This window comes from Temnothorax longispinosus, chromosome 11 (genome assembly GCF_030848805.1).
Source record: "Temnothorax longispinosus isolate EJ_2023e chromosome 11, Tlon_JGU_v1, whole genome shotgun sequence".
Classification (NCBI taxonomy): Eukaryota; Metazoa; Arthropoda; class Insecta; order Hymenoptera; family Formicidae; genus Temnothorax; species Temnothorax longispinosus.
This window is the reverse complement of record NC_092368.1, coordinates 10,802,172-10,818,608: the sequence shown is the minus strand read 5'-3', so window position 1 is coordinate 10,818,608 and position 16,437 is coordinate 10,802,172. Positions and strand designations below refer to the sequence as shown.

At 38.1% G+C, this 16,437-nt stretch overlaps 1 pseudogene; it reads left to right on the top strand.

Moving 5' to 3' along the window:
- Window positions 1-5,182: 5,182 nt before the first annotated feature.
- On the top strand, window positions 5,183-6,561 carry LOC139821393 (protein FAM50 homolog; annotated as a pseudogene).
- Window positions 6,562-16,437: the final 9,876 nt, after the last annotated feature.

Below are 16,437 nucleotides of genomic sequence, written 5' to 3'. Positions count from 1 at the left end.
GATATAAGGCAGCGCAAAGATTCGGCGGGGTGACGCGTAAATCACACACTCAGATATTTAATAATAATTAATAACAGGTTTATTGAAACTTGGCAGGGTAAACATCCCGTTTAGGGGACCCACCTCCGATGGCCTTGACCTTCACATATGTTGTCAAGGTCACCCTTCTGAGTGACCTGCAGAAGGTTTTAGTCGGGGGTCGCTTTTTATTAAAAAGTTATTAACAAAAAAAAGTTTGGCGACCTCACCGATTTCAATGACCTTGATATATGTTGTCAAGGTCATGACCCCGAGTGACCTTCAGAAGGTTTTAGCCGTCGCTCGTTATTCGTTAAAAAGTTATTAACAAAAAAAGTTTGGAAAATACGTAGGTTAGATGACGCGCTTTACAAGTATTTAACTGTTTAAAGCGCGTCATTAATCTATATAGGTTAGATGACGCGCTTTAACAGTATTTAATTGTTTAAAGCGCGTCAACTAACCCATGCGTAAACCATTTCGGGGCTACCGCACCTCCCCCGAAAGCAGGGGGGTGTGGGTGAACCTCAGTTCGCGTGAAAAGTGTATGCGTGAACTATTTCGGGGCTACCGCACCTCCCCCGAAAGCAGGAGGGGGGGTGTGGATGAACCTCGGTTCGCGTGGAAAGTGTATGCGTGAACTTTTCATGCGTGGAAAGTTAATATGCGAGATGCCACATGGGTTAGATGACGCGCTTTAAAAGTATTCAACTGTTTAAAGCGCGTCATCTAACCCATGTAAGTATTCTCTGCTTTAACAAAAAGACCTCAATTTATCAACAATTTACTGTTTTAAATGTTTTGGTAAAGCAGCGACTTTCTCGCGAAATAAAGTATTCTCTGCTTTAAAGAAAAACGTAATATTAGTCGTTTATGCCTCTCAGTACTTAAAATAACTGCTATATTTTCGAAACTTTTTTTGTTTATAACTTTTTAATTAAAAGCGACCCCCGACTAAAACCTTCTGAAGATTACTCAGGAGGGTGACCTTGACAACATATGTGAAGGTCAAGGCCATCGGAGGTGGGTCCCCTAAACGGGATGTTTACCCTTGGCAGTACTATGAAATCGAATGGTAAAGAGAATTATTGAATAGCGGAAGTCAGAAATTAAATTGAGTCGGATTATTAAATAGATCAGACAAATTGTATTAAAGGCTGAATTAACAGAATTAGATAATGTAACATGAGAGAACATTAATTTCGGAATCTAATTAGACACAATGGAAATAAACACAGAATAACAAAGTAAATAGGACGTAATATGAAACGTAAACTAGAATTACATATAATAGAACAAGAAACAGAAAATATGCTCGAATACGAAGTAATATTGAACATGAAATATCATAATAAGTCGGTTTATTTCGACCCAACTGGCCAATTGATACAGGAATTGCACGACGTTTCGACCGAATTCCGGTCCTTATCGAGTGCCTTTGTTGAGTTACACCGATCCGCATAACAAAATTAATTGCATCGTTGATGTGGTGTCCTAACTACATCAAGATAAACGCAAAGCTAAAAACAATAGAAAAACTCTACAAAATTATTACAATATCACGATAGTCAAAAACAATAAACTCAATTAACATTATAAAATTAATTAAAGCTTACAATTCTTATGCGTTCCAAGACAAACGGTCCAAAACCAACTTTCTCGGGTCGGTATATTAACTATTTTTCAAACCATCCTATGAAATATAAAATTAACATCGTACGGAATCTGGTTGATCGAGCGATTCTTTTGTCCGACTCGCGGTTTCACAATTCCAACATTAGTGAAATCAAAAAGATCCTTGTAAATAATTGTTACCCGAAGAAAGTTGTTGATAAATATGTTAATGTCCGACTTGGTGAATTGCGAAATCGTAACAACAACGATCCTGTCAGTTGCGAAGTGGCCTAAGATCCTCGAAGGTGCATTACTGTACCTTACGTAAAAGGCTTTAGCGAAAATGTTAGCCGTACAATGCGATACATGAATTTTAGGGTTCTTCACACCATCCCGAAGAGATTAGATTGTGTGATTAGGAAGGGAAAGGATGGGTTGCCAAATCTCAGTCAGACTGAGTTAGTATATAAGATTGATTGTGCAAATTGTGATGCTGTATATATATTGGCCAGACAAAAAGGCACTTAGAAACGCGCATCAAAGAACATCGATGTGATATCAGGAAAAATGTAGATAATCATTCTGTTGTGAGTTAGCACCGGCTTGCACACAATCATGATTTCAAGTGGCAGCATCCTGAAATTTTATATAGAGAAAAGCATAAAAAAAAAAGAGAAATATCCGAAATGTTTTTTATTAAAAAACATGATTGCACAGTCAATTTACAAAATGATACTGAGAGCCTGCCATCTATTTATTACCGTGTCATTGGTATTACTTAGTTTGCTCTTCATATTTCGGTTCTGCTCGTTTTTCCACCAGAGCGCTGTTTGTCATTCGCGGATTACGTTGACAACTTTAGTTCGACTTTGACTGTCTTACTGTTCGGATGTTGTTGCCGCGATATGGCTGGTGACGTTTTTTAATCTCATGTATCACCGTTTGTCTTGGAACGCATAAGAATTGTAAGCTTTAATTAATTTTATAATGTTAATTGATTTTATTGTTTTTGACTATCGTGATATTGTAATAATTTTGTAGAGTTTTTCTATTGTTAAATGTATAAATTCTTTCTCTTGTGTTTAGCTTTGCGTTTATCTTGATGTAGTCAGGACACCACATCAACGATGCAATTAATTTTGTTATGCGGATCGGTGTAACTCGAACATAGGCACTCGATAAGGACCGGAATTCGGTCGAAACGTCGTGCAATTCCTGTATCAATTGACCAGTTGGGTCGAAATAAACCGACTTATTTTGAATTATTTGCTGGCGACTGAAATTGTTTTGTTTATGAAATATCATCAAAGTAGTGCTGTGCCCGAGATTTTGAGATCTCAATAACGAGTGAACGGATCAATTTCCAAGTAGGCTTGATCGATAGCTTGGAGTTTGATTTATAAATAAGAGTCTTTATTTTTCCGTTACGTGCCCTACGAGCGAAGATATTGCGATGCAAAGTCCAAATGTGGAACATTTTTAATTAAGAAACGTTCACGTCGGACAAAAATGGCGGCTGGTGTGTCACTTTCCCATTTTTGACACGAGAGTGCACTCGTGCACTGTCGCAGTGCGTGACAGTTTTTTACAACCTAGAAGAGGATAAGTGTAAGTGTGTGATAGTCGTGACCGTTGCCGCGTCGTGACAGATAGTGAAATATATATATAAGTATTGACCGTAGAGAGCTGATGCCGAGAGATCTTTAAGGAGGAAGGTGTATCTACAAAATCGTACAAACACGTACGTATATGATGCCTTGTAAAAGTTGTCAAACTGTATGTTTACATGAGCGTTACTTCTGTAGTAACTTACGATATATAATTTACTCGTTTACGCAGGATGAATTATCACAAGTTACTACAGAACCTCCGTTTACGTGGAGGAATTATCGTATAAGTTACTACGGAAGTAAAACGCTCGCGTAAACATAGTATATAATAACCAAGAAATTGATAATGTGTGACAGTACTGACAGTCGTGACCGTCGCCGCGTCGTGACAGTTACTACGTTTACGCGAGCGTTACTTTTGTAGTAACTTACGATAATTCACTCGTTTACGCGGAGTAAGTTATCGTAAGTTACTACAAAATCCCGTTTACGCGAAGGAATTATCGTAAGTTTACTACAGAAATAACGCTCGCGTAAACGTAGTAAGTGAAATATATAAAGTATTATCCACAGAGAGCTGATGTCGAGGAGATCTTTAAAAGAAGGAAGGTATATCCAAAATTGCACACGTACGTATATGCTGTCTTGTAAAAGTTGTCGAACTATATGTTTACGCGAGTGAGTACATCTGTAGTAACTTACAGTAATTCATATTAAGATACGTTGTCGTCTCTCAATCAGATACTACGTTTACGCGAGCGTTACTTTTGTAGTAACTTATGATAATTCACCCGTTTACGCGGAGTAAATTATCGTAAGTTACTACAAAATCCCGTTTACGCAAAGAAAAATCCCGTTTACGCGAAGGAATTATCGTAAGTTACTATAGAAATAACGCTCGCGTAAACGTAGTAAGAGAAACGTACCTAACTTTCACTACTTTCAACGGTGGCTTTTGATTTCCGATCATAATAGTTACTATAAAATTTCCCGTTTACGCGGAGGAATTATCGTATCGTAAGTTACTACAGAAGTAACGTTTGCGTAAATAGGTTATAAAAATAACACGATGTTATATATGTGGTTTGTCGTGAATATATATATATATTGTTACACTCGCCCCGCGTTCGTCACAGTCACACTATCACCACACTCCCGAACGCGCCGCGCTTCCCCGTCACCGGGAATAAAGGAACTCTCTATTATTATAAAGAACGGATTTATTGCTCAGATACAACGAGTCACGTCCGTTAGATACGAAGTTCAGAGCCAAATCTGACAAGCGTAATTATAAACAATCAACCGTCGCTAAGGCGACCCGCAACTTCTCGCTACGGGGCGACCCACATGAGCGCACGGCACAGGCGAACAGCACGGGCGTAACAATATATATACAGGGTGTTCCTTAAAGACCGCGCACTAACTACATAGTGTTATTCCTGATCAAAAATTGAATCGAAGAGTCCCGAACCATTTTCTTCTATAATGGTTTACCAAGCTGTAATTATTGAGTAAAGTCAATCCAATCAGCGCCGACCTTTAGCCGGGCGCACGTCAGTGAGCCACGCACACTACCAGGCGCGTGGCTCACTGACGTGCGCCCGGCTAAAGGTCGGCGCTGATTGGATTGACTTTACTCAATAATTACAGCTTGGTAAAGCATTATAGAAGAAAATGGTTCGGGACTTTTCGACTCAATTTTTGATCAGGAATAACGCTATGTAGTTAGTGCGCGGTCTTTAAGGAACACCCTGTATATATGTATGAATATATATTACATATATATATATATGTATATGTATGCGTGCGTGATTTCTGCCTAGTGCTCTGAATGTCATCTAGTCATACATATCAAGAATTTTCGATGGGCTTCTTCAGAAGATAGGATACGAAGAAAATCCTAATGCATGATAACGATATCACAAAGATGCTAAGGCTAGATGCCACGAAATGTGCATGTACCGTCGGTCACGCGGAATGCAAGAGAAAATCCGCCGTTAAATTGAGCGAACATTCACGAATCCTGATACCCACAAGTAATTTCTTACAATCTTCTTATGATCCTGATTATCTCATAATTTGTATTTTTGTACGTGTATTTTGTGCTTTGATAGAAGGAACGTGAAAAAGAGCAGGAAAAGGAAAGAGCACTAGCGGCGAAGCAGACAGAAAAGAACAAACAGAAGAGACAGATTCAAGCTTTGTCTTTTAATCTGGACGAAGACAAAGATGAAGCTGAGATGTTTTCTGACGAAGATAATGCCGAAAAATCCCCGTAGTCAGAAAATGTGCAATTTGATGGTCCTGCGATTAAGAAGATTTAAAAAAATCCAGATGTAGATACATGTTTTTTGCCAGTAGGGAAAGGGACGAGGAGGAAAATAAACTTAGGGAAGAATTGAGACAAGAATGGGCTAGAAAGCAGAACACGTTGAAGGAAGAAGAAATTGAGATCACATTCAGTTATTGGGATGGATCTGACCATCGTCGGAGTGTTATAATGAAGAAAGGTGAATGTCTCAGTGGTTTAGAGAACGTTTAAGTTATTAAAATACTCCAGTGTCACTTTTGGAGTAACATTGGCATGATATATAATGTTCCGCTGCATAAATTAAATTTTCACATACAGGTAATTCTATCTATTAGGTTCTTCAGAGATGTTTAGAAATTCTGAGGCGTGAATTCAGCGAGCTTAAAACAGTAATGGCAGATCAGTTAATGTATGTCAAGGAGAATCTTATATTACCGCACCATTATACGTTTTACTGCAACTGTAACTGATTTTATTGTAACTAAGGTAAATATACTAAATGATAAAACTTATGAAGCAATATCACAATGTTGGCATGTTATTTTAATGTATGTAATATTGCGATTAGGCACGAGGAAAGAGCACATTTGACGTTCACGATGATATTCGTATTATGCACGATGCTTCTGTCGAAACCGAGGAATCACATGTCGGAAAAGTTTTACTTAGGTATTTATTATTAAAAGAATACTTTGTATAATTCTTTTTTATGTTATTTTTTTATTTTTCTCATTAGATCATGGTACGAGAGGAACAAACACATTTTTCCAGCGAGTAGATGGGAACCTTTTGATCCAACGATAAGTTACGACAAGTATACGGTGTCGGATAAAAATAGGAAGAAAGTTAAAATCTGATCTTAGATTCAACGAATTGTCCAATTTTGTTTAAAGGATTCAGATTCAAGGATTGTAAATATTATAACCAGATAAATAACTTTGTTTCATCGTACAATTGATTCATTATAAAACAGCTGATTATATATATATATATATATATATATATATATATAATCTATTTTATAATGAATATATATATATATATATATATATATATATATTATAATATATTTTATAATAATATATATATATATATATATATATATATATATATATATATAGTATATTGTAGCTACATTGTATTTTTAAGGATTGTGATTTTAATTCATTCAGTTATGTGATAATATTTAATTCATTTACTCGATTATGTAGCTCTACTAAATAGTTAAGTTTTCGCAAACATTTGGAGAAAAAATAAAAATACATGAATAGTTTAATGACTTGAATATAATAATTACAATATGAAAATACAAAACCATACTTTAAGGAGGTTCTACAGATAATAAATGTATCTAAAAATTGGAAAAAACTTCATGGACTTATAAATTGAGATGCAAGAAAAGTGCTCAAAAAATTTTAGCATCGGTTATCGTGTAAAAATTTGCAAAAATGAATTTTGAAATCACAGTTTTTAACATGAGCTACATTTGGCAGAGGGGCTCTTGGAGACAGGAAACGAGATATTAATTATATAAAGGCGACCTACCAGAGATTCAAAAAACGGAGCTCTTATAGATCTTAATCTAAGCTTTTCAGAAATATCGAGAAAAACAAGGGTTATTGCGTAAAATTTTGTGATATTGGCTATTGAAACAGGCCATATCACAGTTCACGTAGCGTGCTTCGAATAACAAGGGAGATTTGGCAATGTCGCAGCGACTGCACCCGCGCAAAAAGTGTACAGCCAGTACAGCACCACAGTATGACAGCACCTCAAACTTAAGCACCTAACGTTTACGAGCGCTTACGGAGAAGTACTCGCTCTAGAATTATGTGAAATTGTGAAATAACCACGGTCATATGAGCAGAACTGTCAAGTTCGCGATGTTACCACATTTTCTTCCATTATAAGCCGCCAGAGTCAAAGGAGCACTTACACGATATTTGTAATTATTCCTCGCTTCGACTAATATGGGTATGATATAAGCTCTAACGTCATCAAAATTCACGAAAATGTTTTATGAATACTTAGAATCGATGAATTTGAAGATTTTCTCTTCATCTCTCAACTGACTAGAGAGTAGGGTAGACCGGGGCACGTTGTCACACATTTTTTTCAATATTTTTTGTATTTTTTACATTCAATATTTAAGAGTACTTTGATATGCCAAAATTTCGAGTGAACCCTCAGCTTCAATTGGACAGTATCGAATTTTGTACGTGTGATTGTTACTCTACAGTTGTTACATAACAATAAATAACGACAGGTCGCTTGTGACAACGTGCCCCGTGACCGGAGCACGTTGTCACATCAAATGTAATTGCATGCAAAATGTAATCCAAACTGTATACAACGTAAATATCAATATATTATAGTGCGCTGCAATGTAAAAAAGTAAAATCCTTCACAGAAACATTTATTTTATTTCAAAAAAGTACAAAAAGCACGAAGTTTTCGTCTTAATCTAAATAGGCAAGAATTCCACTCGAATGCGCAACTTATTGATAAACATTTTTTCTTTTATAATCATGTCGGTGATTAAACATAAAATATTTTTATTCGTTATCGTCATCCGAAGATTCGCAATAGATTCCCATCAAATTCGTGACAACGTGCCCCGAGGGCATTTTTTTACTTCAAACAGCCTCATGTCCGACACGTTTGAGATATTCGTAAGGTTAGGTACTGCGCGCGGTAGGTAAAAGTACATACTTTACGATAATATAAAGGTCTATTCTAAAAAAACATAAGCTTCATGTCCAGTACGTTGAATATTAGACAATAAAATTTTACTTACGGTCGCAAAAAACTTTCAAGTTGATTTTACGTTAACACGGCTGGCGCAATCTCAAGACTGTAAACACACCAAAGATGGGCATACACTAACACGTTTTGGGAATGACGGGTGCTGCCCTCCGGTTATTAGTTTTTTAAATAAAGCCAAAGTGACAACGTGCCCCGCGTGACAACGTGCCTCGGTCTACCCTACCTGTAGAACCTCCTTAATTCATTCCGATAACAATCAGAAACAATATTAAAATATTAATCCATGATCAGATCCTCTAACAGAAATCTATTTACAAATATTAGATGTATCATCTCTTGTCATTTCTTGAAGATAACTGTACAAAAATAAATATATACAATTATATCGATTATAATCACGTATTATTCATAGGTTTGATACAAGTTGGATCCATGTATGTAATATTTTTGGGAAAATGGTCCATTATAATAAACTTTTTCTCAGTCAATCTGTTCAAGCAGTCAAGGAATTTGAACCAATAAATAACTAGTCCAGACCCGAATCTGTTCCAGTAGTTTCCAGTTTCGCATCGTTTTATATTCTTCATGTGGAGGACTTCCGGTCGAGGTAGGTAAGCTGGTAGTTAAACCGAAGTGAAGTGTAGAGGATTTAAGGTGGTTCTTGCATTTAGGTCATATGTACTTAGCCCGGAAAATTTAATATGAAATGAAAGATTAACGTTCCTCGAGTGTGTCTGTAAAATTTCGGATTTTTTAACCGATTGGTTCCGGAGATATATGTCCGTAAACTTTGCCAATTTAACGCGGTGGAGGGACCCCTTATCCGAAAAACGAGGTTAAAGCGCTTATGCTGCAAAAATTGCAATACTTCAAAACTAGATAAACGAACCAAAAACTGACGAAACGATGCAATAAACATTTTGCAAGATACTAGATAAAAGCCCGAGTTCATTGACAGTACCATATATTAATAAAACGTAATTTTTGATTGACTAAATCGACAATACGGAACTGACGGCTGGACTCGAGCGGCATTAGCGCCGGCAGCTTGGCAACGTCGCATGTGTCAGCTGATGAGTACAGCGCATATCTCAAAAAATTCGTTTACCATGTTCTGGACGCCGAATAAAGCAAAGGGTGAAATAAAAATATTTGTCCATTTCTGAAAAGAATTAAAATTAGGTTGCATCAAGATCTGCAATACTGAATAAATACAAGTTTCAATACAATGAAGTTATAAAATGTCCAAATAATTTTAACATGCATCATTTATTCGTTGCCGCGCTGCTGTTGTACATATATTCACACGGCTCACAATTCTAGTAAAAGATGTGACTTTTGTCTCAATATTTTAATTACGTAGAGGTCGTATAACATTAAAGATGTTATAAATAATAAATCTAATTATATGCTGATTTTTACGGACAAAAATCATACTTATTTATCACTAATAAAAATAGTTGCCTATTTGACTAGCAAGTACTGCAAGAACCACCTTAAGCGTTTTTTCTGCCGTGGAACCTCCCTCTCGGGGGAAATATCTGTTTCAAATCGGCGAGAGAAAAGAACTGTGCATAAATATTTAACAGTTTAATCGAAATTTTGACACCAGACGGGACTAGAGCAGAATTCCACATCCCAACCTCGAGGTAACCTCAAAGGGCCAGGTGGCAGGTATATTCGGAGTCAGGCCAACATTCACCAAAACATACATGTGAAGGAAATGACGTAGGAGTGTATGCGCAAACAAGGAAGACCGTGAGAGAGCCAACTGCGAGCGAGAATTCCGAATGATCAAACTTTAAAGTGAATTCGTAATCTTGCATGGAGAGTGGAAGAGGAGCGTGGAAGAGCAAACCGTAGAGGTTTCGGCGGAACAGCGAACTGAGTGGTGGCTGCTAAAACACGCATCAGTAAGCGGCATCAAAAGTGGGAAAGGAGAAACCGATACAACCAAGGGAAACAGGCGAGGAAGAAAGACGAATGCGGAGAGGTTAGGAAGGGAGAGGAAAAGTAGTACAAGTAGTACAATTTCGATAGCGTCGTTGTGGAAGAGGGGTAGAGAAAGTGAGTCAGACGAAAATGTAGAAAAAGGAGAGAGGACGCAGCAGAAATAAGAGAAAAAGAGAGAAAGAACACAAGGAAGAAGATAAATCTAACAAAGAAGATAGCGAAAAAGATTACAAAATGAAGATACTACTTGAAGGGCACAAGAAATCGATAATAGACGAAATAATGTTTGAGGAGTTCAAGAAGGAATGCAGAGAAAGGGAAGAGAAAATGACGAATGAAAATAATAAATTAAAACGGAAAGTTGAAGTTCTAGAAAGAAGATGCGAAGCTGCTGAAAAGAAGGAAAAAAAAGAATATCATAATAAAGGGTGCGAGCGGTAGAAAAGAGAACGTAGAAGTACCTCTACCGTAAAAGATGTGTTTAAAGATATGGGGTGCGAAGGTTGCAAAAAAGGAATAGAGGATATGTTCGAGATAGGAAAAGGGAAGGAAAAAGCAATTTTAGTAAAAATGGCAAGGTACGAAGATAAGAGGAAATTAATGGAGAAGCGAATGAATCTGAAAGAATCAGGGATTTTCGTTGATGATGATTTAACTATAAAAGAGAGAATGAGACAAAGAGAAATAAAAGCGTGGGCGAAGAATGAGAAGGAGAGAGGCGCAACGGTTAAAATAGGATACAATAAAGCATTTAGGAACGGAATAGTATGTATGGAATGATGAATGCGGTGAAATGAGAGCAGGAAGATTTCGAGAGGGATAGAAGTTAAGAAAAGAATGAAGGATAGTAGTCTGGGTGAGAAAGGGATAAGAATGATTGTGTGGAATGTTGCTGGAGTAAAGGGTAAAAACGAGGAATTTTGGGAATATTTAAATAAGTATGATATAATAGGGTTAACCGAAACTTGGTTAGAGGAGAAAGATTGGGAGAACTGGTGTGAGAGAATGCCGAGCGGATGGAGATGGATAAGTCAGTGTGCGAGGAGAGAAAACAAGAGGAGAAGAGCGATGGGGGGTATAATTACCGGAGTGAGAGAAGAGCTAGAAGAAGAGGAATATGTAGACACAGCAGAAGGCATTCAAGAAAGAAGAATCATAGTAGGAGGGGAGCGATGGAGAATAATGACCATCTACAACAGAGGAGGAGGCGAAGAACTAATTGAGAATTTAAAGAAATCAGTGAAAGAAAACGAAGAAGAAAGATTGTTAATATGCGGTGACTTTAACGCGAGAATAGGAAACGAAGGAGGATCACCATGGTCAGAACAAGATAAAGATGGAAATAAAAGAAGTTCAAAAGACAGACTGATCAATAAGCAAGGTAGAAATCTATTGGAGACGGTCGAACATAGAGGATGGATAGTGTTGAATGGAGAAAAATACGGTGACGATGGCAAATGGACCTATGAAAAAAATGGAAATAGATCGGTAATAAACCTAGGAATCGCGAATATAGAAGCATGGAAAAAAATAAAAAAATTCAAAGTGCAATGTAGGACAGATTCCGACCACCAACCAATAACTATAAGAATAAGGGGGAAAAGGAGGAAAGAAGAACGGAAAGTGAAGAAAAAGAAGAGATTCAGGACTGGTCTGAGGAGGGAAAGAAAGCATTCAAAGCAAACATAGAAAGGGCAGAATGTACGAGAGTTACGAGCAATGTTGAAGAGAAATGAAAGGAATTGAAGGACAATATAGGAAATGCAACAAAAAAAAAGAAAGGAACAGGAAGAAAGATAGGGTGGTGTCCGTGGTGGGGTAACGAGTGTAAGAAGATGAAAAAAGAGCTAAACAAAAAAAGAAAGAAAATAAATGGAGGAGAAGAGGAGAAGAAAAGATGGAAAGAAATGAAACACTGCTATAAGTCGTTATGCCTAAAGAAGAAAGAAGAGTGGAAGAGGAAGGAAAAAAGAGAAATCAAAGACATGAAAACAGAAAAACAAGCATGGGACTTTATAAATAGAGGAAGGAAGAAAAGAGAAAAGATATGCAAGCAAATTGAGTTGAAGGAGTGGAAAGAATATTTCATGAAAAATCTAGAAGGAAGTGAAGTAAATCATGGTAGAATGGGAGTAAGAAATAAAGAAGAAGAAGGAGATGCAATTGAGCTGACGAGCAAAGAGATATTAAACGAAATAAAGAAGCTAAAGAATGGTAAAGCAGCAGGAGAAGATGGTATAAGAAATTGTGGCGGTCTCCCGACCACACAATCGGAACGGTACGCGCGCCGCGCGCGCGCCAACCGATCACGCGCCGAGCGCGTGGGCCAGACTACGGCCCGCGAAGCTAGACGAGAGTGCCGCCAACAGGTGGCAGACTTTCTCGCGTTTCATTCTCAGTCAGGGAAGAATAAAAGGCCACACGGCGACGGCCTAGGCAGCTTTCGACTGCTCTCAGGCTCACAGCCAAGACCAGGAGAAGTCTTTTGGATAAGAGATCTAGCTACATCTCGCCGTCACCTTGCCGCCGCCGAAGCTACGGCCACCACCGAGACGAGCTGCGCCACTTCGCCTGACGCCACCGAGACACCCTCAGCGGCCCCTGGACTACCGTCCAGACCACACGTGGAAGCTCGTCCCGCTCCAGCTCTCGCCGGTGCGACTGACTCGTCCTCCACGCACACTCATCTCAACGTGGGACGTGAGAGTCCGGCGCTACACTTCTCCTCGACTATCGTGGACGGTGCCTCCACTCCTGTCGCCTCTGCCGCCATCACCTACCGAGCGGGCACATCAGGGAACGCAGACCATCCCTCCGGCGCGCGTGCACCGAGGCGTGCAACACCAGCCTCCACGCGACACCCGGGAGGTACAAACCGACCAGGAGTGGGAGGTCACCTCCTCACAAGGGACGCGGACCGACGAGCCACCGGCACTAGCGTCGAAGTCCACACAGACCGAGGAGACGGAGCAGTCCCACACTCCACCGGGGACACCGCCGGCCTGGCGGGAGTACAGCTCCTTCAGGAGGACTCGCACTCAGCCCAGCATCATCTGGCGTGAGCGCCTCCGGGAGTAGGAGACGAAGAAACCAATCGGCCCTTCTCAGGGCCACAGCACAAGAAGAACCCAAACGGCCCTTTTCAGGGCCGCCTCCACGGCCCTTCTCAGGGCCTCCTTCAGCACACTGACACACAAACATATGTAATATAGGACAGTAGAATAAACGACCTATTTATTATACATTTGTCTCTCAGCTCACTCGACAATCCTTCTCACGCTGCGGCATCTCCTCTGCGAAGGGCACGCGACGCCCGAACGAAAGTGGCATAGCGGCCACAGAAATGAAGTATGGAAAAGTGGAGATAACTACCTAATTAAAAATGCCACTGAAATAGTCAAGATGGTATGAGAAGGAAAAGGATTTCCAGAAGATTGGAGAATGGAGGTGATAATACCAATACGAAAGAAGAGAGATAGAAAAAAAGTAGAAAATTACAGAGGGGTAGTACTTACAAGCACGTTATATAAAATATATGCGAACTGCTTAAATAAAAAAAATTGTAAAGGAACTGGACACGAAAAGGGTGGATGGAGCAGAACACAGGCAGATTTTAGGAAAGGAAGAGGAACAATAGAGAATATAAAAATACTAAAACATGTAATAGGAAAGAGGATAAAAAAAAAGGAGGAAAATTATTTGCCTTTTTCGCCGATCTGAAAGCAGCGTTCGATAGATTAAATAGAGAAGAAATATGGGAGATGATGAAAAAGAGAGGAATAAGTAAAGGTCTAATTGATAGAGTGAAAGAGATTTATAGCGAAACTAGATACAGAGTGAAGATAGGCAATAAAGAAACGGAAGAATTTTGGGCTGTAAAAGGTGTGAGGCAGGGATCCCCAATTAGCGCGACATTATTTGACATATATATTTCAGACGTAGAAGAAGAGTTGAAGAAAAATCCTGGTGGAGTGAAGATCGGAAAGGAAAAGATATGGTCGCTAGAATATGCAGATGACATAGTACTTGTGGCAGAAAATGAAGATATGATGAATATAATGATGAAGTGTTCTACAGGTATATAAAAAGGAAGAAACTAGAGCTAAGTACAAAAAAATAAAAAATAATTGTATTTAAGAAGAGAGGTGAAAAAGAGAGGAAGAGAGAATGGTGGTGGGGAGATACGAGAATCGAAGAGACAAAAAAAATTAACTACTTAGGGTATAAAATATGCAGAAACAATAATGACGAGATGCACATAAAAGACAGAATAAGGAAAGGAAAAACTGCAATGGCATGGATATGGAGTTATGGAGAAAGAAAGTTTAATGCGAATATAATATGGAGAATGAAACTGTTTGATAAAATTATAAAATCAATAATGTTATATGGAGTAGAGATATGGGGATACAGAGAAAGGAAGGAGATAGAGGTAGTCCAAGAGAGATGCATAAGGTGGATTCTAGGCTTACAAAGATCGACATAGGATATATAGTGAGAGAAGAAATGAAAAGAGCGAAGATAAGAATTGTAGCGGGAAGCAGAGCGGCAAAATATGATGAGAAAATGGGAAATGATAATGGAAACGTAATTCTAAGAGAATGCTGGAAGGAAAGAAAGGAGGAAGAAAGCAGAGAAGATATACAAAATTGGTCGACAGAAAGTAAAGAGAGAAGAGAGTACATACAGAGATGCGGCATGAGTGAGGAAGAACTGATAAGGATAGGAGATGAAGGCATTGAATGCATGGTGTCAAGAGACAGAGAAATGGATATGCAGGAGAGAGCGGAAAAAATCGAAAACTCAAAAACATGTAAGGATTATAAAGATGTCAAAATAGGATGGCTGCCTAGATATATCATAGATGGGGTCAGAAAAGGGAAGGGAAAGATAAGCCTAATAGCGAGAATGAGGTGTGGAAATGAGATAAGAGGGAATATGTATTGGATGAATGAGGAATGGAGAAAATGTAGACTATGCGGAAAAGAAAACGAAGATTTGCGACATGTAAGTACGAGATGTGAAAAAGTAGAGAGTTGGAAGGAAAGAATGGATGATATGCTGAGTGACGATGGAGCAGGGTATGGATGGATGAAAGATTTAAAAGAGATAAGATTAGAAATGGAGAAAAAAAAGAGTAAATAGTTTAAATGTAAAATCCACAATATATGTATTGTTCAAATAGTTTATAAGCAGGATCGTAACAGCAATATGTAAAACCGGAAACAGGATTTGACAAATGTATAGATGTGTAAAGTCTGGCAGGCTAAACTGCTATGTAAGCACCAGAAGATGAAGCATTAATAAATACTACTACTATTCTTCATGTGTTTTTAATGCATAAATTATTACTTATTTGAAAATTAATAATTAGTGGATAAGGAATAATCACATTTTCAGGTAAATTTTTTATTTTAAAAATAATAATTGGTTTAATATATAAATAATTTAATTATTATTGCAGATGATTTAAAAAACATGTTAATATTATATATATGTATATATACGATATATATGTGTATTTATATCCACTTAACATAGAGAATTGCAAGAATAACATTAAATATAATAAATACGTATTTAATCAATACATATTTAATAAATTTCAAAAATAGGAGACAATAGTTCTATATTATAACTATTATTACATTTAATGTTATAGCGATTCTCTATATAATACGAATATATGTATACACATATATGTATATTTGTAAAAAATAAGATGTTTTATATATATCTTAATATATAAAACAAAGTCGGGTTAGTTAGAACACTTATAACTCAAGAACGGCTGGGCCGAATTTTTACCACAAGTATATGAAATAGGGGTAGAATTTTCCGGAATAGCAGAATAACTAATCAAATATCGGAAAAATTCACGTAAAAAAAAAATTAATTTAGAAAGATATCCAAATACATAGAAAAAATACATAGAGGGAGGGAGAGAGGGAGAGAGAGAAGAGGAGAGAGAGAAAGAGAGGGGGAGAGAGAAAGAGGGAGAAAAAGAGAGAAAGAGAGGGAGAGAGAGGGAGAAAGGGGGGAGAGGGAGGGGGGGGGGGGAGGGGGAGAAAGCGAAAAAGAGGGGGAGAAAGAGAGAGAGGGGGGAAAGAGAGAAAGAGAGAGAGAGAGGTAAGGAGAAAGGGGAAGAGGGGGGAGAGAGGAAGA